This window comes from Hippopotamus amphibius, chromosome 11 (assembly GCF_030028045.1).
Source record: "Hippopotamus amphibius kiboko isolate mHipAmp2 chromosome 11, mHipAmp2.hap2, whole genome shotgun sequence".
Classification (NCBI taxonomy): Eukaryota; Metazoa; Chordata; class Mammalia; order Artiodactyla; family Hippopotamidae; genus Hippopotamus; species Hippopotamus amphibius.
Window position 1 is genome coordinate 93,771,850 of NC_080196.1, and position 23,965 is coordinate 93,795,814.

Sequence of the window (23,965 nt, forward strand, 5' to 3'; positions counted from 1 at the left end):
ATGTCTCTAACAGTAATTACCATAGATTGCATGTCTAAGGAAAAGCTCCATGAATCTTTTGGGGTTTACATTTTGATTTCAGGGATCTGTGGTTTTGATATAGGATGACTATATTTTAGGTGACTGTTCTTGGATATATTTATCAACACATCTTAACTTCATGTACATTAAATTTTTTTTGAGAAATTGTATGCAAGCAGTACTCTTAAGTGACAGTTTATTTTGAATTTCATAAATTTTTAATCCTGAATATTTTATTATTTTCTTTGAGATCTACATGTCATTTCATGTTGCAGACACTAATGATTGCTAAGAGAACCATATATAAATTCATTAAATATTATCAGAGTCAAATATTTAGGAATCAAAACAAAATCTTGCCATAATGTTTTGTTTTGAAAAGGTAAGCCCTACCTCACCACAACCTGCCACACTCTCCACTTATTTTCTCTTCTCAGACAAAACCACCTTTTTCTTGACATTCTCTAATGTGAGAAACACACACACACACACACACACACACACACACACTTTTCTCTCTGCGTTTATCTCTCTGACCACCCTTCTGAAATGTAAGTGGGCTCCTGGTGTTCCAAGCTGTGAACAATTTGTAGACAGACATTTTTGATGAAGACACACAAAATTCAACTATTAACAGGGCTGTCAATTTATCCAGGTACACCAGTCTTTTAGGCTATTCAGAAGATTAGCTAAGTCTGATCTTTAGACTTTTATATCCCCAGTACCTGGCTAAAAAATAAGCAAAAGCCACAGGCCAAACCAAACCAGAAGCATTAGAAAACTATTTGTTGTGTTAAACTAAAACAAATACACAGTGTGTCCATTGAGTGAATGAGGAAGGTACAGACCACATCTGTCTACCTTGAAAAGGTTATCCAGGAATGTCTTAGTCCTGACAACTCACCTTAATCTTCACCTGGGAATCAGCTCTGACAGCTTTCAGTAGGGCTCCATCTCTTTCCCATCCTCGTTAGAATTTTGTCCTTCAACAATGATGTAGACAGCTTTTCTTACTTCCAGATATGTGGATATGACACAGAGTGGGGTAGAAGAGCTTACCCAAAGAACACTTACTTCACATAAAAAAATCTTAGAAGGCTAAATATGTTTTTATTATCTAGATAAACTGTAATAGGCACATAAAATTCTACATCTTAGTTCAGAAACTCACATTTTCCAGTTACTATCGGAGAGGCTTGACTTATTAGCAGTAAGGCTGAGAATTTATAGAATTCTTTTAATTAAATGTAAACTCAAATGGAGCCATTTTTCTGCCACGAATGCCAATTTGAATTTCAGATGCACATTTTGAAGTATACTATTCAAATGAGGAAAGAAACATTCTCACATTCTTTTTCTACGGGCCAAGACAAATTGTGTATAGAGTATACCTTGAAAACTAATTTTATGAAGTTTGTGAGGAAAATGGAGTTTCTACTCAGTATCTCACAGCCAGATTTTGTGTTCAAACTGGTCTTCAAATTCGTTGTTCTCAGTAGGTTCGTTTGTGCCTGTTTGACTTTGTGATTTTTTTTTTTTTTCTGAAACTTTTTCGCCCTTTGTCACCTGGCTAGTTTCAGCACAAAGACCCAGCTCAGGCATCACCTCCTCAGGGTAACTCTAACTCAGCCACACCTGGTCTCTCATGTCAGCCCTTCTCTACTGGGAACTATCAATATATGTTTATTGGCCTATCAATGTATAGGCCTGTCTTTTCCACCAGACTTGCATTGTCCAATGCATTGCCCGTTGCCATACGTGGCAATTTAAATAAAATACAATTAAATAATTGTATTTTAGTTGTATAATTAAATAAAATTTAAAATTCAGTTTTTCAGTTGCCCTATCATGTTTCACATATTCAATGGCCACGCTTGGTTAGTGGCTACCATTTTGGACCATGTGGGTATAGAATATTTTTATCATCTTAGAAATCTCTATTGGCTAGAACTACGCTAGGCTGAGATCCTTAAAAGAGACTCTTTTCCCCAGATCTGTACACCCTCATCATCTGGGGTAGTACTTGGTACATGAAAGACAGCCAGTAACAAACCACTGAACACAGCTGAACTGAGAAATAGTAGGTATACTAACATGGAAAATAGAATCAGAGTTTGTGTTGCTTTAGACACAAGGATAGAATTTCAGATGCATGAAGGTACCGTGGAGGCAGATTTGAGTTCAGAGTGGAAAGCAAGCTTTCTGTCAATAAAGCTACTGGAAAATGAAATGGGCTCCCTTGTTTGATATTTAGCTCAGGCCCCAAACTCATTCCATTACAGCTAGGAGTCACCTTTCAGGACTCTGATGCAACGGATCCTTGCTTTGTGGTGGGAACTGTAAATAGAAGAGAATAATTGAGTTTCAGTCATTCTTGTGAGCAACATTTGAGAAAGTTTTGTGAAACTTCAGAAATTTTGACTACCTGTCACATTTCAGTCCTTTACTGTCAGCAATGATCCATGCTTCACTTTAAAATATCTCAAATGTAAACCTTGTCGTTTCCTAAGATAGCTTTTTCTAAACTAATACAGCTCTAAAATGTTCTATTATTATTAATTTTTAAGGAAGGCTGTGTGGAGGTAGAACACTGAGTTAAGGATTAAATTCTGGTAAAGAAACAAACACTAACTGTAATAAAGAATAACTGAGAAAACAATATCATATCATATTTCAGCATCATGGACTAAACGAGGGTGGGGGAGAAATCATGTGAATTTGTCAGACATCTGCCTTTCAAATAATTGAACTCAACTGTATTTGGGAGCTTTGCACATAGTGGGCATTCAGTAGTTATGAAGTGTGAAGAGACTGAATGCAATTGGTCTGATTTTTCAAGCGCATTCTGATTTGTTCACTGAAAGCCCTAGAGATTAATTGATTTATTTATTTTTTTAAGTTTCCTTTTGGGGGCAACAACATTTGTGTGTGTGTGTGTGTGTGTGTTTATCTCTTGTTCAAAAACAGCATGGTTCTAACTATAACCCAACAGCATAGGCTCAACAAAATATTAAAATGGACCTGAGAAATACAGTGAACTTTTTAAAGGAACCTACACAGAACTGGCTTCAAGTGAAGCCCAAGAAAGGGCCTCAATGAGCAAGAAAGGGAACTTGGGCTTTAGAAAGAACCTTACTCTTATATCTGAGAAAATTCTAGGCTCACCTCTTGATACACTAGGTGATTTGAAGCAGATTTTTTCTTCTATCAATGAGTCTGCTTCTTTCTCTATTAAATAGGAATATAAACATTTTTTCCTTTCAAAACAATGAAATAATGACACAGATCAAACAATTATTTTGGGGAGAAAGGCCTCAAACTCAGAAGCAATGATTATCATTCATAATTTATTAAATGATTAACTTAACATCTGTTAAGGGTTAAATTGTCACCTCCTCCAAAAAGATAAGTTGAAGGCAACCCCCAACCCTGCCCAAGGCCACACCGCCGCCTCGCTCGGGAGGGACCCCACCAGCTGGAGTGCCGTCCGCCCTCCGGGGCTGCCAGCCTTGGAGAAAAAGATGGCTGCAAAGTAGAGGGACGCGGAATGCATCCCTCTCCACAGATGCATTGGGAATGCACCAAAAGACGCAATAATTCCCACAGAGAACCAACCGAACACCAGCAGACGACCTCAGACACCAGGAAGGACATCAAGGAGCCCGACATAACCAGTAGGGAGGCATCTACGACGGCTCAAAGAGGGTGAAGCGGTGGTGCTGTGGCAGACGGGAAGGAGTGAGAAACATACGGAGGGTTCGCACAGTAGCTCAGCTTTCCCAGACTGAGACGTCGATTCAGAGCTCAGCAGAGGGTCTGGGAGCAGGAGTGTGGGAACCGGAGAGCTGGTTCAGGGTGAGAAACATTGTGGCCAGTAAGGTGACGGACAGAGAGGACAGGAGGGAAGAGGTCGGTGGCGAGGAGTGCCAGCCCCTGATTGCTGCCCAGCCATGATGGCGGCTGGAGGCTGCAGGCTCACAGTTGGGGGGGAGGAGCTGCAGGCATAGCCTCTCTCTCTCTTTCAGCGCCTCTGCAACAGGCAGTGGAGAGACGCCCTGTGGGCCACCTAAGGCGCTCAGGAATAACAAGCACCCTCAGGCACTCAGGCGGGGCTGGATTAAAACCCCTTGGAACACCAGCAGCAAGGAGGCTGCAGAGAAAAAAAAAAAAAACCTGAGAGAGGCCCAACTCTGAGATGTTCTGTTTACACATGAGCCACCGGCATCCCTCTGCAACAGGCACCTCCAAGCCCAACTGAAACAACAGTGCGCCACTGCTCACTCACGCCCAGGGGAAGGAGCCACTATTGTACCCTCTCCCTCCCCACACACCGATGCTTACAGACGAACAATAAAGGAACCTCTGCTGGTCACAGTATAATGCAAAAAAACCCAAGGCGAGTAGAAGGACAGTTACAGATGAGACTCTAAGGAAACAGAAATATTAACATTAGTCTGAGGCTTGGACAGTCTTCTATAAACACCGCTAATGCCAGGGCAAGCAACCCCAAAGTCTGGACAATCATGAGGAAACAACGGAACACCATGCAGGCAAAGGAGCAGGAAAAAAACCCACAAGACCAAATAAATGAGGAGGAAATAGGAAAAAAGCCTGAAAAAGAATTCAGAGTAATGATAGTAAAAATGATACAAAATCTCGATAACAAAATAGAGAAAGTACAAGAAACAGTTCATAAGAACTCAGAAAAACAAACCGCAATGGATAACAAAATAACCAAAATTAAAAATACTCTAGATGCTATAACCAGCAGAATGACTGAGGCAGAAGAACGAATAAGTGAGTTGGAAGATAGAATGGGGGAAATAACTGCCACAGAGCAGGAAAAAGAAAAAAGAATAAAAAGAATAGAAGACAGTCTCAGAGACCTCAGTAATAACATTAAGCATACCAACATTCGAATTATAGGCATCCCAGAAGAAGGAGAACAAAAGAAAGGGTCTGAGAAAATATTTGAAGAGGTTCTAGTGGAAAACTTCCCCAACATGGGAAAGGAAATAATTAACCAAGTCCAAGAAGCACAGAGAGTCCCATACAGAATAAACCCAAGGAGAAATACATCAAGGCACAGATTAATCAAACTAATGACAATTAAACACAAAGAAAAAATATTAAAAGCAGCAAGAGAAAAGCAACAAATAACATATAAGGGAAAACCCATAAGGATAACAGCTGACCTTTCCACAGAAACTCTGCAGGCCAGAAGGGAATGGCAGGATATACTGAAAGTCCTGAAAGAGAGAAACCTACAGCCAAGAATACTCTACCCAGCAAGAATCTCATTCAGATTTGATGGAGAAATCAAAAGCTTTCCAGACAAGCAAAAGTTAAGAGTATTCAGCACCACCAAACCAGCCTTACAACAAGTGCTAAAGGAACTTCTCTAAGTAGGAAACACAAGAAAAGGAAAACACCTACAAATACAAACCCAAAACAATTAAGAAAATGGTACTAGGAACACACATGTCAATAATCACTTTAAATGTAAATGGATTAAATGCTCCAACCAAAAGACACAGACTGGCTGAATGGATACAAAAACAAGACCCTTCTATATGCTGCCTACAAGAAACCCACTTCAGACCAAGGGATACATACAGACTGAAAGTAAAGGAATGGAAAAAGATATTCCATGCAAATGGAAGTCCAAAGAAAGCTGGAGTAGCAATACTCATATCAGACAAATTAGACTTGAAAGTAAAGACTATTACAAGAGACAAGGAAGGACACTACATAATGATCAAGGGATCCATTCAAGAACATATCACAATGGTAAATATCTATGCCCCCAACATAGGAGCACCTTAATGCATAAGGCAAATGCTAACAGCTATAAAAGGGGACATCGACAGTAACACAATAATAGTGGGAGACTTGAACACCCCACTGACATCAATGGACAGATCATCCAAACAGAAAATAAATAAAGACACACAAGCTTTAAATGACACATTAGACCATCTCGACTTAATTGATATTTATAGGATGTTCCATACAAAAATGACAGAATACACTCTCTTCTCACGTGCACACGGAACATTTTCCAGGATGGATCATATCTTGGGTCACAAATCAAACCTCAGCAAATTCAAGAAAATTGAAACCGTATCAAGCATCTTCTCAGACCACAACGCCATGAGACTAGATATCAATTACAGGAAAAAAACTGCAAAAAATACAAACACATGGAGGCTAAACAATTCACTCTTAAACAACCAAGGAATCACTACAGAAATCAAAGAGGAAATCAAAAAATATCTAGAAGCAAATGACAATGAAAACACAACAACCCAAAACCTATGGGATGCAGCAAAAGCGGTTCTAAGAGGGAAGTTTATAGCAATACAGTCCTACCTTAAGAAACAAGAAAATTATCGAATGAACAACCTAACCTTACACCTAAAACAATTAGAAAAAGAACAAAGAAACCCCAAAGTGAGCCGAAGGAAAGAAATCATAAAGATCAGAGCAGAAATAAATGAAAAAGAAAGGAAGGAAGCAATAGCAAAAATTAATAAAACTAAAAGCTGGTTCTTTGAGAAGATTAACACAATTGATAAACCATTAGCCAGACTCATCAAGAACAAAAGGGAGAAGATGCAAATCAACAGAATTAGAAATGAAAAAGGAGAAGTAACAACGGACACCTCAGAAATACAAAACATCATGAGAGACTACTACAAGCAACTCCATGCCAATCAATTGGATAACCTGGAAGAAATGGATACATTCTTAGAAAAATACAATCTTCCAAGACTGAACCACGAAGAAATAGAAACCATGAACAGACCAATCACAAGTACGGAAATTGAGGCAGTGATTAAAAATCTCCCAACACACAAAAGCCCAGGACCAGACAGATTCATGGGCGAAGTCTATCAAACATTTCGAGAAGAGCTAACACCTATCCTTCTCAAACTCTTCCAAAATATAGCAGAAGGAGGAACACTCCCAAACTCATTCTACGAGGCCACCATCACCCTGATACCAAAACCAGGCAAAGATATTACAAAAAAAGAAAACTACAGACCAATATCACTGATGAATATAGATGCAAAAATCCTCAACAAAATACTAGCTAACAGACTCCAACAGCACATTAAAAAAATCATACACCATGATCAAGTGGGGTTTATTCCTGGCATGCAAGGATTCTTCAATATACACAAATCAATCAACGTGATACATTATATCAACAAATTGAAGGATAAAAACCATATGATCATTTCAATAGATGCAGAAAAAGCTTTTGACAAAGTTCAACATCCATTTATGATAAAAGCTCTCCAGAAAATGGGCATAGAAGGAAATTACCTCAACATGATAAAAGCCATATATATGAGAAACCAAAAGCCAACATCGTTCTTAATGGGGAAAAACTGAAAGAATTCCCTCTAAGAACAGGAACAAGGCAAGGGTGTCCACTCTCACCATTTATTATTCAACATAGTTTTGGAAGTTTTAGCCACAGCAATCAGAGAAGAAAAAGAAATCAAAGGAATCCAAATTGGAAAAGAAGAAGTACAATTGTCACTCTTTGCAGATGACATGATATTATATATAGAAAACCCTAAAGACTCTACCAGAAAACTGCTAGCACTAATTGATGAGTTTAGTAAAGTAGCAGGATACAAAATTAATGCACAGAAATCTCTTGCATTCCTATACACTAACAACGGAAGAGCAGAAAGAGAAATTAAGGAAACTCTCCCATTCACCATTGCAACAAAAAGAATCAAATACCTAGGAATCAACCTGCCTAAGGAGGCAAAAGATCTGTATGCAGAAAACTTTAAGACACTGATGAAAGAAATCAAAGACAACACAAACAGATGGAGGGACATACCATGTTCCTGGATGGGAAGAATCAACATCGTGAAAATGACTGTACTACCCAAAGCAATTTACAGATTCAATGCAATCCCGATCAAATTACCAATGGCATTTTTCACAGAACTAGAGCAAGAAATCTTACGATTTGTATGGAAATGCAAAAGACCCCGAATAGCCAAAGCAATCTTGAGAAGGTAACATGGAGTTGGTGGAATCAGGCTTCCTGACTTCAAACTCTACTACAAGGCCATAGTGATCAAGACAGTATGGTACTGGCACAAAAATAGAAAGGAAAGTCAATGTAATAGAATAGAGAACTCAGAAGTAAGCCCAAACACATATGGGCACCTTATCTTTGACAAAGGAGTCACGCATATACAATGGAACAAAGACAGCCTCTTCAATAAGTGGTGCTGGGAAAATTGGACAGCTACATGTAAAAGAATGAAATTAGAACACTTCCTAACACCATACACAAAAATAAGCTCCAAATGGATTAAAGACCTACATGTAAGGCCAAACACTATAAAACTCCTAGAGGAACACATAGGCAGAACACTCTATGACATCCATCAAAGCAAGATCCTTTTTGACCCACCTCCTAGAATCATGGAAATAAAATCAAGAATAAACAAATGGGACCTCATGAAACTTAGAAGCTTTTGCACAGTCAAAGAAACCATAAACAAGACTAGAAGGCAACCCTCAGAATGGGAAGCAATAGTTGCCTATGAAACAACGGACAAAGGATTAACCTCCAAAATATACAAGCAGCTCATGAAGCTTAATACCAAAAAAGCAAATAACCCAATCCACAAATGGGTGGAAGACCTAAATAGACACTTCTCCAAAGAAGACATACAGATGGCCAACACACACATGAAAAGATGCTCAACATCACTAATCATCAGAGAAATGCAAGTCAAAGCCACAATGAGGTATCACCTCACACCGATCAGAATGGCCATCATCACAAAATCTGGAAACCACAAATGTTGGAGAGGGTGTGGAGAAAAGGGAAGTCTCCTGCACTGTTGGTGGGAATGTAAGTTGGTACAGCCACTATGGAAAACAATTTGGAGGTTCCTTAAAAAACTACAAATAGAACTACCATATGATCCAGTCATCCCACTCCTGGGCATACACCCAAAGAAAACCATAATCCCAAAAGAAACATGTACCATAATGTTTTTTGCAGCACTATTTACAATAGCCAGGACATGGAAGCAACCTAAATGCCCATCAACAAATGAATGGATAAAGAAGATGTGGCATATATATATAATGGAATATTACTTAGGTATAAAAAGCAATGAGATGGAGCTATATGTCATGAGGTGGATAGACCTAGAGTCTGTCATGCAGAGTGAAGTAAGTCAGAAAGAGAAAGACAAATATTGTATGCTAACTCACATATACGGAATCAAAAAAATGGTACTGATGAACTCAGTGACAAGACAAGAACAAGGACACAGGTGCAGAGAATGGACTGGAGAACTTGAGATTTGGGGGGGTGGGGGGTGAAGGGGAAGCTGAGACCAACTGAGAGAGTAGCACAGACATATATATACTACCAACTGTAAAATAGATAGCCAATGGGAAGTTGTTGTATAACAAAGGCAGTTCAACTCGAGGATGGAAGATGCCTTAGAGGACTGGGACGGGGAGGGTGGGGGGGAGTCGAGGGAGGGAGGGAATACGGGAATATGTGTATAAAAACTGATGATTGAACTTGGTGTACCCCCCCCAAAAAAAAATAAGTTGAAGTCCTAACTCTCAGTACCCTAGAATGTGACTTTGGTTGGAAAAGGGGTCCTCGCAGATGTAATTAGTTAGCATGAAGTCATACTGCAGTGGGGTGGGCTCTTTATCCAACATAACTAGTGTCCATGTAAGAGGACACACACACACACTGAGTAGACCGTAATGACAGAGTGATGAAGCTATAATCTGTGCCAGGGAAAGCCAAGGATCAGCGACCACCACTGGAAGCTAGAACGAGGCAACGAAGGACTCCTTCCAGAGTCTCAGAAGGAGCATGGTTCTTCCAACACCTTGATGTAAGACTTCCTGCCTCTGGAACTGTGAGAAATAAATTTCTATGGTGTTAAGCCACCTAGTTTGTGGTACTTTGTGATGGCAGCCCTAGGAAACTAATCCGCACCCAAATGAGTTGACCAGTCAGTTTCTTATTTCTGAGACAGACATTTTTTAAAAAATCAATTGAGTGGAAATCAGTTGTTCAAGGTGATGCAGCAGTGTCCCTTGGGGAGCCTTCCATAGTCTCTCTTCTCATCCATTTCCTCATCACTTCCTGCTCAATAAAACATGGCTATGAGAGTGGGAAGGGGGCAGGCAACAGCTCTCTGAAAATATAAGCAAAACCAGATAATTATTTTCACATGTACAACTTTCTTAGGGCAAAGTTCTATAGTTTTTGTGAGACTCTCGATGGAGAGTCTAGGAACTAGAAACTGTTCTCTCTTTTAACACTGAAAGTCCAGAACACTCCCCTCATTGTGAATAAGCTGCCTGAATTTATTTTAACATCTAGATTCCACCAGACTAACCTCTTAGAGACATGTAGTCAGTCAGAGCCAGTAATGTGTTACAGCCAGCTGATAACAGCTCATGAAAGCTGACTGGTAAACTTTCAGGATTTTTGCAAGATGGTAGTTAAACTCAGTCATTATTAAAATTAAATTATAGAAACTTTCACTTGAATTATATTAAAATCAAAGTAATAATACTTATAACTCATAAATTCCTGATTATTTTTACTGCACTTTGCTATTACCTTTATTCTTGACATTATTTACATCTATTTAATCTCTATGATAGACATACTATATGAGATGTATTATGCTCTCTCTCTTCCCATCTCCATGTCCCATCAAGTCAGTAGCTTGAAATCAATTATAGTAGAAAACTGGATCACCAAGGAAATTGACAAAAGCGTCCACCAAGGGCTTTCACCTCTCCAGCCTCCAATCATGAGAGTTGATAATATTTATCAGCCTACCACTGGTTCACTTGTCTGATTGTGCACTCTTTCACCCCTGGAATTTTCACAACTTTGGATATTGTATAAGAAAGTTGAACTAGACTACAAGAGAGGGCCCTTGAGCAAGGTTAAATCACACTCTTTTTTATAGGAGAGGTCACAGAAGGTTTGAAAACAGTGCTTTACGTCTAGATCTGACCTTTATGAATATAAAGGAGTTGTCAGTTCTGCAGTTACAAATTTTTCAGGGAACAAGATGCCACCATCTTTCTTATGACTTATCATGACCAAGTGTTCTCCTAAGATGGATAAGAGTAAAATAGTTCATAACCTTCTCAAGACTTTTCCCTCTGGGTCCTAGATTTTGCATGATTGAATAACAATTTATGAGAACAGTGAATCACATTTTTCATTTGAAATATAACCCTTTTCTCTTGGGTGACCTTTCTGAAAACTTTCAATACTATCTCTAACCTACAAGAGACTATTTCTTGTTTGATTATGTTACAAAGATAAATTTCTCTAGGTTATTTAAAATGTCATATACTTGTTATATTTTGTTTTTTATTGTCTTTTTCTTTTCTTAGACAAAAGCAATGAGGTGCAACATACTATAACTCAGATTTAATGAGTTTTAACTGTCTGAGATCTGGGGAAATTCCTCCTTTAATCTTAATTTTTCTTTAATTATTTTCCTTGGGATTGTCCATGAGTGTGACCACATGATAAGAAACTCATCCTGGTCACCTTATGCAGCTATTTCAGAATTTTTTTTTCTGTAATTTCTTTAACCTGTATTGTCCAACAACTTTGTATCGCAATCTGCGAAAATGACTCTAATATAAAAAATATGTTGATAGCCTTTTCCCCTGGAGAAACACAATTTAAAAATATATTTTCTTTATTTTCATGGTATTATAACCAAATAAAAAACAGATCAGTGCATTTTTCTGAGATGCAATTATTTTGCTGTCAGTGTTTACTGTGTAGAGTTGACAGAACTATCTAATGACACAGCTAATACTGTTCCTCTAGCCATGTAAATATCCTTTAGTTTCCCAGCTCATGTACATTGTGATACTACTGTTCCCTGCTTAAGCTTCCTGCATTACACAGTATAACAACGTGTTTTCAGGGCAACACGAATGAGAGCTACCACATATAGACTAGCTTAAATGATGTCTTCTCTGAGGGGAAAGGAAATCATCATCATCGTCATGAACTATTACGTTGCAAAATAAAATATTTCTGCTACACGTTCGACAATGGGAGAATTATGGATTTCCTCTTCAGATTACCCACCTTGTCTTCTTTTGTAGTTAAGATCGCAGTGCTGTACTGCTTTTGCTTGTCGTAGGCAAAGTGACCAGGAACATCTTGGATGAGCAAGTAATTCACAATAGACCAATGATTACTTTTGGCTCTTGGTGAGATTCGAAAGCAACTCATTTCTGATTAAATACCACAAGTCTGCTCATTATTCCTTTAATTACATCCCTTTGTGTTTGTTTTTCTCAGAACTTTGATGATAAGCACATGACAGATGTTTAAAAAGCACTTGTTTCTGAAGCAGCATTAGCCTTGAAAAGACAAATGGGGGAGGTTGGGAGGACAGAAGGATAGATTTGCACCTGATATATTTACAGGCAAGACTGAATGGCTCTCCAGTGAGGAGCTGCATCAGCACATAGTCTTTATAAAAGCTAAGAATGGAACTGGTCAAGTTTCCTTTGTGTTTATTTCTTTATATGCCACCAACATATAGGGAGGCTGCCTGTCAAGGCCTCTAGACTAAGAAAACTCTGCCCTTAGGTCCTGTCTTGTGTTTTGTAGGAACCAAGGGTACATAGCTTTAGGGAAAAGCAAATTGGTATATGCTGAAAACAAAGCTGTATAATGGGATTGTGACTAGATTGAATATAAGGAATGCTGTCAAGGATGCAGGGGTAGAAGGTGACGTGATATGTTTCCCACTGCATCGTCCTCTCCTGTTTCCTTAGCAACTTGGCTTCTTAATGGTCAGACCTGAGATAACTAATTAAAATGCTGGGGAAATCATTATTATTTAATTAAATAATGGATTATTGAAGGCAAACCATTCAATACATGATTGAAAATGCTGCTAAATTAAGAGATCCCTTCCTCTTGGATCTATAATACACATTGAACCCAGTAATATGACCCTGGGGTCAGTGGTGGAGCTTGTGTGGATTTGAGGAGAGAGAGGTTTGGGTGGAGCTACCCAGACATAATAAAATAGGTCAGATGCTATCTCTGTCTCATCTCCTGTATGCCATCTTTATGACAACCTGGTGGTGTCTGTAGGTTCTAGATGTTATTAATGATGAAAGCTATAATGCACTTGGAGATGGCACATACTCTTCTTTATCTTTCCAAGAAAACAAAGAAGTGAGTGGCCACCCACTACGAATTTCTATCCCTATCTCTGTGCCTTTTGCAGACATTGGGTCGCAGGCTTCAGTTTATGGTGATGGTCCAAGATGGGGAAGATTATGGATGACAAAGGGTGTCATTTGAAATCTGTATACTTATAAAAAATCTTTATTTGCTAGGTATTGTAAGTTCTTTTTGGTGGTCCACTCCAATCACCATTTGGGTGTGATGGATATTGATATGCTTGTAACCTTTGCTTCAGTTATCATTTCTCCAAAGTTCATTCTCATTAACAAAGCCCAGTCTACCTTCAGTATTGAAACTTATAAATGAATCAATGGAATTCATACAGTGTCTTTCTTGATAGTGGCAGTTCATTAAGAATGAGTAGTATACTGGGTGAGGGAATGACAAAAATGGGGATGATCCCTCAGATAAACTTTTATCTCTGTGGTTGTAGTTTTGGCATTTTTTTAGTCCACATATATATTCTTCAGTGATTATGTACAAATAATTATCATAGCATTTTTTATGCCCATTTTCTCTGTATTCTTATGTGGACATCCAAATACTTTTACTGATACAAAGAGCAACAAAAAGCCAAACTGGTTGTATGTCTCATGATAAACAAGTGGAATTGTCTACTCAACTTTCCAAAGTGAAATTTGTAAATGATATGAACAATACTTAAAGTGTCCAATCAGGTGTCTTCTATATAGATTGATTAATTCTTAAGCATGGCAATCCTCATCTCAAATCAGTCCCTGCCTTCTGGGTTTTAATGCTAAGTATAAGGTAAGAGTATGTATTTTAACCATTAAAAATGCAATCTAGGAAGATGAAAAATGATGGCAAAAATGGAAGAATCGGCAAAAGAGAAATGATTTTGGATACACGTTTAAAAAATTATTTTTCTTTTTTGCCAACTTTAAGATGTAATTTAACATATAACGTTATATAAATTTAATCTAGACAGTGTAATGATTTGATATATGTATATATTGCAAATGATCACCACAGTTAGGTTGTTAACCTATCCATCTATCTGACATAGTTACAATCTTTATTTATTTTTTGTGATGAGATCTTTTTAAGATTTACTTTCTTGGCAACTTTCAAATATACAATACAGTATTGTTAACTATGTCACCATACAGTTCATTATATCCCTAAACTGTATACATCTTAAAACTGGAAGTTTGTACCCTTTGTCCCCCTTAACCCCACCCCCATATGCTCTCTGTTTCTGAGATTGTTTTTTTTACAATCCACATGTAAGTAAGACCATACTATATGTCTTCCACTGTCTGGTTTATTTCATTTAGAATAATGCTCTCGCAGTTCATCCATGTTGTCACAAATGGGAGGGTTTCCTCCTTTTATGTGATGGAATAATATTTTGAGCTATGTGTGTGTGTGTGTGTGTGTGTGTATACATTTTCTTTATCCATGCATTCATTGATGGAACCTTGGGTTGTTTTTATGTGTTGGCTATTGTAAATAATGCCACAATGCACATGGGTTATAGATACCTCTTCAAGATAGTGATTTCATTTTCTTCAGATATATTCCCAGAAATAGAGTTGTTGGCTCATATGGTAGTTCTGTTTTAAATTTTGCGAGGAACCTCCGTACTGTTTCCCATAGTGACTGCACCAATTATATTCCCATTGACAATGAACAAAGGTTCCCTTTTCTTCACATCTCATCAGCACTTGGTATCTCTCATCTTTTTCATAGTAACCATTCCAACAGGTTTGAAATGATAACACATTGTGGTTTTGATTTGCATTCCCCTGATGTTAGCCCCTTTCTGTAAACCTGTTGGCCATTTGATATCTTCTATGGAAAAATGTCTGTTCAGGTTCTTTGCCCATTTTTTAATTGGGTTTTTTATCTTTTTGCTGTCACTCTGGGCTCTGCAATCACCTCCTGTCAGGTGAGGTCACAGCTGTGTTCCCTGGCAGTGTGATGCCACTTGTTGGACTCCCTGATTGAGCAGGGCAATGATCTGGGCTCCCCAATTGCTCTTAGCTGGGTGAGTCTCAGGCTCTGCTCTCCAACAGGATGGTACCTCTGGCTGCATTCCATGTTCAGGTGGTCCCACAGGCAGGGCTTTTTGTCTGATGGGGCCTCAGACTATGCTCTGTGATCAGGTGGGGCTGTAGGCTATGTTAAAAGTTGGTCAAGGCCACAGGCTGGACTTTGTGATCAGGTAGGCTTCTGGCTGTGCTCCGCTGCTGGACAAGGTCAATGGCCAGACTCTCTTTTCAGGAGAGACCTTCAGCTGTACCCTGCAGTTAGTTGAGGCCAAAGATTGTGCTCTGGGGTCAGGCAGGGGTGCTGTCAGGGCTCCCTTCCCAGGTAGGGCTACAGGCTATGCTCTGTAGCTGGCAGGAGTCACTGAAATAGCTCCATGTCCGGGCGAGGTCACAGGCTATGTTCAGCAATTGGGCAGGGCTCTGCTGCAGGGCTAGACAATAGGCTCCTAAGCTGCCCAGGGTCTCTAATCAGGCTCCCTGGTTACTCAGGGCCTGAGGCTATACTTAACAGTTGGCAAGGCTGCTGGTGTGGCTCCCTGCCCAAGGTGGGGTGCGGGATGGGCTCCATGGCAGCCAGTGTTCTCTGTCTGGTCTTCTTGGCTGTGGGTTACCAGAAGCTATACTCAGCAGTTAGGAGGGGCTGGGATTTGCTCTCCTGCCCAGGCATGGATATATAACATATCTCATTGGCTGGGAATCCAAATTAGGCAGAACTGCCAACTGAGCTCCCTAGCCAAATACGGATAAGCTCTGCAGATGGGCATATTCTCTGGCTGGGGTCTCAGCTCAGGTGCTTCTGCAAAGCAGGAATGCAGTCTGCCAAGATATGAGTACTGGGTTGCTGAAAGTCCTAGCCTCCTTCTCTGTCTCTACCTGACACTCAGTCCTTGAGCCCTCTAGATTCCTCTGGTGATCCACTTGAGGTGAGACCCAACCAGGCTTCCCAGGAAGCATCCTGCATTGCTAGGGAACCGGATATCCACATTGGGCTCTCTTTTCTTATTTCACCTGAAGAAACCATAGGCCCAGAAGGGCTTTTTCTGTGTGACATTGCACTAGCCTGGAGGAAGGGCGATTCAGTCAGAGTGTAGCTGCTTCTCTTACCTTCTAATCTGATCCTTCTCAGCCTCTACCGTCCAGGATGAGGAGTGCTTCAGCCTCACCACTGGGTTCTCAGATTTTTCACAAATGTCTTGTCTATGGATGGTTGCTAGTTGGTTTTCTTGTGATGGGGACTGAAGTGGGGAATGACCTATGTTGCCATCTTGATGATATCCTGGAGATACATTTTTATAATCAAAATATTCCATAAGGAAGCATAAACTTAGAGGTAAATATGCATATTGACCTCCAAGACCAAGCTGCAGAATTCAAGAATTGCATGTGAGTGCAAAACTGATGATATTGATAATAATTTGATAAAATGAAACTATGCCATGGTACATTGTTAGCTTTGACTTTTATAGAGGTTGGTCATTTATATTAGCCTGGCAGAACGCATAAACTGATGTCACACCATCATGTAAGCACAGCTCTTTGAATTAGTTTCAGTATTACCTACAAGCTGCTCTGACCTTGTCAGTTCTAGTGCACAGAGCACCTAAGTCTTGAGACCTGTCAATAAATATCTGGCAGCTGATCCACTTCCAACAGGGTACGACAAGGCCATGATGTTTTGCAACCTCCTTTTCCTACAAATGCTAATGACAATGGATTCCAAAGAGATTGCTTTACTGCATGTGATATATCATTATAAATGGTGCATTAACTGAAATGTAATCACCATAGGCTGATTTGAAGCAAGTGATGGGCAGGATTGTGGGAATGCCAAAGAGCTATAAAAACAACAACAACAAACAAAAACAATAAAAATATCCTTATCTGAAGTGAAGCAACTGATTAAGTTGTTTGGATGTACTCCAGGATTCAAACACAGAACAAAATTAGTTGCATCTGGCATTATGGAATTTAACTTTCTAGCCACTGTTGAAGAGGCACTGAAGTTGAATTATAACAGCTATGATAACTAAAGGAGATGTGGTTACATGTAGAGAAACTCAAGTTGACAAGGATAAATTAAGTAATAAATTTATGGTAAGTTTGGACATGGGTGTCAGCCAATTAAATGAGCAATCAGACTCCAAATAGAATTAGTTTCCTTTGAACTGCCAGCTCTATGGAGAGCCCCATTACTTGGCAAAAACAGACAAGTTATAGAAGAAATTCATCAGAATATATTGTCTGGAACTAAATAAGAGCTGAGGTAGCAACAGTGTTTATGAGAGAAAGAAAACTAATTTGGAATCAAGATCAATTCTTAAGTTTTAACTAAAATATGCTGAGTCCCAGAGGCAAGTTAGAAGCTTGAGAATAGAAACTAAACCCCCATAATCTTTTGTGAATATATAAATATAAATGATATAAATAAAATTTATAAAATGTTATAAAGGAAATTATATATAAGTAAATATAAAGTTAAATTTTATATAGTATAAATAAATATCATATATATTAGAAGTACAGTAATTATTTGATCTCAATATAGCAAATTTTAAGCCTAGAAGTTGCAAGTGTATATGTCTATGGAACTAGGAGATTAACATGAATATTAACATAAATGGCCCAGTGTTATATAATAGTGAATGTTGGGGACCATGGCCAACTGGGGAGCTCATGACTTATTTAAAGCTATTCCCATTCAGTTTTTCTAATCTAGAAACCTTTTTGCTAATTGAAGTGTTGGTGATTTTGACCAGTAAGCCCCTCAGTTCTAAAGATATATTATGTAAAGATGAGTGATTTTACTGTTCCAAGAATGAAAATATGAAGTAGCACCAGAATTTTTGCATTATGTTATTTTAAAATGCCTCTGAATCACATATACAGAAATGTTAAACGAGTCCTCACCCAAAAATCAAGCCATAATAAATATTAACTTTTTTGCAATGTGCTTTGAATTCCCTGTTTAAGGTTATTCTGTGCATCCATTACATTCAATTGACTTAAACCACACTTTCATGTTTATTGATAGCTAGCCCTTTACTTAGCTTAGTTATTCCGCTGACTCGTGAACACTTTTTACCAATGATCATTAGTATCTATTCTGCTTAATTACACTTCTGTTGATATCACAGTAATTTCTACTTAATTTGCTTCCAGAGAAGTGGTTTGGAAACTAAAACCTTTAACTGTTTCCATTGCTCCAGTATATGCTTCTGTCTGGTAGTATTTATCTATTTTCAAAAGAGAATATGTCCTATGGAGAGAATAATTAGAAGTTTTACCTGTTCAGTCTAATGAGTACTTGAAACAACAACTTTAATTTAGTGATAAGTGAATTCTCAGGATTTAAAAAATGTCCATATTACTTAAATTGGTAATAAACTTATTGCATAGATATAAAATATTTTAAAGCTATGTAATGTTTTTCTAAGTCAGCCATTTCACTAGCATTGTCCATGTTTCTGGAATATGCCGTTATTACTCAATAAATATTTGTAAATAGATAGATGAATATAGTTTACTTAATAGCTATTATGAACAAAACTGTAGTGTATAAATTTAGAAGAAATTTCTCAATAAACATTACTAACTCCAGAAGAAACGGTACTAACTTTAATATAGGCAGAAAGTAAAAGAAATACCAAATAACACTGGTGACTCTTAAATAAACAGGTTACAAATGAGTGTCTGCTTACATCAATAATGCCAGAAGTAATGATTGTAATAAGTGCTGTATATGAGAACTCACACCCCACATTTATAACCTTCAAATTCAGGATTGTATTAAAGAAGGAGTTGTAACAGACCTGAAAGGATTAGATCAGAACATGTAAGTTAGGATAATGGGAATAGAATATTATAGCCCTCATTAGTAATCCCCTTCCCCCTCTGGATTTCTATTACTTCACATTATTCGTGGGTGCTAAGAGGAATTACTCTGTCTTAACTGATCATATTTCTGAGCCCATATAGCAAAGCATAATGTCATTTTTACTGATTTAGAACTCAGCCTGAAAAACAAATACAAGAAGCTAAAAGATACTCTATAAAAATATATATTATTATTATTAGACTGTGATTCTTTAAACTAATTGTTTTAATAAATTTATTTTATTTGTTTATTGGCTGCGTTGGGTCTTCATTGCTGCACACAGGGTTTCTCTAGTTGCTGCGAGCAGGGGCTACTCTTCATTGTGGTGCGCAAGCTCCTCATTGCAGTGGCTTCTCTTGTTATGGAGCACGGGCCCTAGGCGCATGGGCTTCAGTAGTTGTGGCACATGGGCTCAATAGTTGTGGCTCACAGGCTCTAGAGCACAAGCTCAATAGTTGTGGTGCACGGGCTTAGTTGCTCCATGGCATGTGGAATCTTCCCAGAGCAGGGCTCAAACCCGTGTCCCCAAGAAATCAGAGATATTCCTCAAAGTTGAGAATCCTTGGTCACTATAGGAAAATGTCCCTGATATTACCATTGAAGGGTTGGGACTGGCTATCTGTGCATTGGTATCCATAAGACACCAAAACAATCTATTTGTTACATTGATTGTGTAGCTAGGGAAATAGTGGTTCCAGATTTAAGGTAAAAGCGAATAAGAGAGAAAGTCAAGATAAAAAAAATGATAATAATAAAACTCTGAATTCAGACCTTGCAATTAGATGACTTTAAAAAAAAATATGTTAGATATTTATACCTATGAACATTTATCCATTGTATAGGTCTTGGTTAGTAGAGTAAGTCTGCTCTTCATATTTAATAGTAAGAAGAGAAAATCAAAATTTCTTGGCATTTGGTTAGGTTTTGACATTTAGTTTAGTTAGGGTTAGTTAGGTTATTTAAAGTTTCTGGTTCAATCATATGGAAATTTTAAAAAGCAGTGAAAAATGGAAAAGATGGCCACAAAGTAGAAGGACGTGGAATGCATCCCTCTCGACAGATGCATCAGGAACACATCAAAAGATGCAATAATTGCCACAGAGAACCAGCTGAACACCAGCAGACAACTTTGGACACCAGAAAGGACTGCAAAGATCCTGACATAACTGGGTAGGACAGAGGGAAAAAAGGAAAAAAAGGAGAAAGAGGAGGAAAAGAAAGAAAAGGGACAGGTCCCACACCCTGGGGTGGGGGGATCTGAAAAAGCGAGGAGATTGTCAAATTCAGGGAAATGTCCCTCATCTGATGGGGTAACCCCTTCTCCAATGTGGAATTTCCCTGGGTCAGAAGGGAGGCATTTGGGATTGTTCAAAGAGGGTGAAGCGGCTGAGCTGTGGCAGACCGGAAAGAGTGAGAAACACACGGAGGGTTGGCACCGTGGCTCAGCATGTCCGGAATGAGAGGTCAGTTCACAGCTGAACGGGGGGTCTGGGAGCTGGAACTTGGGAACCAGAGAACTGGTTCAGGGTGAGAAACATTGTTGGCAATGGGGAGACAGACTGAGAGGACAGGAGGGAAGAAATCTGCAGCGGAGAATGCCAACCGCAGAAAGCTGGGCGGCCATGGCGGTGGCTTGATACTGCTGACTCACAAGCAGAGGGGAGGAGCCGCGGGTGTAGCTTCTCTCTCAGAGCCTGTGATGGACAAAGGAAGGCTCCCTCTGGGCCTGGCTCACCCACTCAAGGATAACAGAGTCCCCCGGGCAGGGCTGGCCTAGAGTGCCTGAAGCTGATAGCCAAGAGTCCGCACAGCAGCCCAGCTCTGGAAACATTCTGTTTACACCTGGGCTGCCGGGGTCCCTCTGCAACAGGCACCACCCAAGTCACCTGAGCTGCTACAACCCAGGCAGGGCGCCACTGCTCACTCACTCCCAGGGGAAGGAGCCACTATTGTACCCTCTCTCTCCCCACACACCAGCACTCACATATGAACAATAAAAGAAGCTCTGCTGGTCGCAGAGTAACACAAAAAGCCCAAGGCAGGTAGAAGAACACTTACAGCTGAGAACCCAAGGAAACAGAAATATTATTATTAATTCTATAGATCTGGTCCATTCCGGGGTTAATTTCAGCTTTTTTTTTTTTAATTGATTACGAACTTAGACCTAAGGGATTTATACATTTTATAATATATTTTTTCTTTCTTTTTTTTTTAAACTCTATTGGAATATAATTGCTTTACATTTTTGTACCAGCTTTTCAGGTACACCAAAGTGAATCAGCTGTATTTATACATATATCCCCAAATCCACTCACACCCATGACCCCCTCCCACTCTCCCTGTCCTGGCCCTCTAAGGTATCAACCATCATTCAATTAATCTCCCTTTGTTATACAGCAGTTTCCCACTAGCTATTTTTTTACAGCAGGTAGTGTATATATGCCTGTGCTATGCTCTCACTTCGTCCCAGCGTCCCCTTCGCCCCCTGCCCTCCCAACCCCGTGTCCTCCAGTCCATTCTCTGCATCTGCATCCTTATTCTTGCCCTGTCACTGGGTTCATGATTACCTTTTTTTTTTTTTTTTTTTTAAGATTCCATATATATGAGTTAGCATACAGTATTTGCTTTACTCTTTCTGGCTTACTTCACTGTGTATGACAGACTCTAGGTCTGTCCACCTCATTATATATAGCTCCATTTCATTCCTTTTTATGGCTGAGTAACATTCCACTGTATGTGCCACATCTTCTTTACCCATTCATCTGTTGATGGGCATTTAGGTTGCTTCCATGTCCTGGCTATTGTAAGTAGTGCTGCAATGAACATTATGGTACATGTTTCTTTTTGGATTATGGTCTTCTCTGGGTATATGCCCAGTAGTGGGATTACTGCATCATATGGCAGTTCCATTTTTAGTTTTTTAAGGAACCTCCAAACTGTTTTCCATAGTGGCTATACCAACTTACATTCCCACCAACAGTGCAGGAGACTTCCCTTTTCTCCACACTCTCTCCAAGATTTATAGTTTCTAGATTTTTTGATGATGGCCATTCTGACCAGTGTGAGGTGCTACCTCACTGGGGCTTTTGGCTTGCATTTCTCTAATGATGAGTGATGTTGAGCATCTTTTCATGTGTCTGTTGGCCATCCGTATGTCTTCTTTGGAGAAATGTCTATTTAGGTCTTTCGTCCATTTGTGGATTGGGTTGTTTGCTTTTGTGGTATTAAGCTGCACAAGGTGCTTGTATATTTTGGAGATTAATCCTTTGTCCATTGCTTTGTTGGCAAGTATTTTCTCCCATTCTGAGGGTTGCCTTCTTGTGTTGTTTATGGTTTCTTTCGCTGTGCAAAAGCTTTTAAGTTTCATTAGGTCCCATTTGTTTATTCTTGATTTTATTTCCATTATTCTAGGAGGTGGGTCAAAAAGGATCTTGCTTTTTTTTTTTTTGAAAGAAAATCACTTTATTCTAATTAATTCACAAACAATAACATCAGAAAAGCATGCTTAAGAGGCCACACAAACATCTGCCCAGCCCCAACTCAATACCATCTCAATGAGCTTATATATGGTGAGAACACCCTCTTCCACTGCAGTCCTGAAGCACAAAAACTATTAATGATTGAGGAGACATTTAACTGGTGGTTTCACACTTTATATCTTCACTATCAATTATACTTTTAACCCTAAATAAACGTGGTCACAAGAGCTGATTTTTCATGCCTTCAATCGGGACTTCTTCATTAAGTTAATCCGTTTGCCAATCTGCATTGTTTCAGCACCTCGCTGAAACCCTCACAAAGCTTAAGGTCACCCTGGGTCTGGGCACACTCCAAAAACTGTTTCACCTCAAAAAAGCATGGGCCATTCTGCTGCTGCTATGCCGGGTGGGTTCCCTGAGGCTCCTGGTAAGTGATGTCGGGCCTTGAGGACTCAGCATTACTTCCTCCACTGAAGCCCCCAGTGATGGCATGACCCAGGGTGTGGCCGACGGCAGAACCCACAGCCACGCCAGCTGCAGTGGTTGCCATCTGGGCCATCAGACCTGGCTGCCGGGGAGCAGCAGCAGGGGAGCCAACAGCAGACGATGGAGCCGCTGCTGGGGGCTGAGTGGTGGGCGCTGGCCTGGGCGCAGCTCTCATCTGAGGTGCCCGGCTGGCTGGAGGGGCCACGCCGGAACTGCGGCTTCAGCTTCCACAAGGCATCTTAACTGCGCGGCAAAGCGGCGCCTAGCCAACCGAGACTCGGAGGAGACCCTGAAAGGATCTTGCTTTGATGGATGTCATAGAGTGTTCTGCCTATGTGTTCCTCTAGGAGTTTTATAGTGTCTGGCCTTACATGTAGGTCTTTAATCCATTTGGAGTTTATTTCTGTGTGTGGTGTTAGGAAGTGTTCTAATTTCATTCTTTTGCATGTTGCTGTCCAATTTTCCCAGCACCACTTATTGAAGAGGCTGTTTTTTTTCCATTGTATATTCCTTTCTCTTTGTCAAAGATAAGGTGCCCGTGTGTGCTTGGGTTTCCCTCTGGGTGCTCTATTCTGTTCCATTGATCTTCCTTTCTGTTTTTGTGCCAGTAGCATACTGCCTTGATCACTGTGGCCTTGTAGAATAGTTTGAAGTCAGGAAGCCTAATTCCACCAACTCCATCTTTCCTTCTCAAGATTGCTTTGGCTATTCGGAGTCTTTTGCATTTCCATACAGATCGTAAGATTTCTTGTTCTAGCTCTGTGAAAAATGCCGTCGGTAACTTGATAGAGATTGCGTTGAATCTGTAAATTGC

General features: G+C 39.6%; 1 protein-coding gene and 1 pseudogene across 1 annotated transcript in view; one reads left to right on the forward strand and one right to left on the reverse strand.

The window, feature by feature from the left end:
- Positions 1 to 23,965, forward strand: part of DCC (DCC netrin 1 receptor) — a 798,936-nt gene that overhangs the window by 254,024 nt on the left and 520,947 nt on the right. The gene's annotated exons all lie outside the window — the stretch shown is intronic.
- LOC130831331 (coiled-coil-helix-coiled-coil-helix domain-containing protein 2-like) lies at positions 22,702 to 23,389 on the reverse strand (annotated as a pseudogene).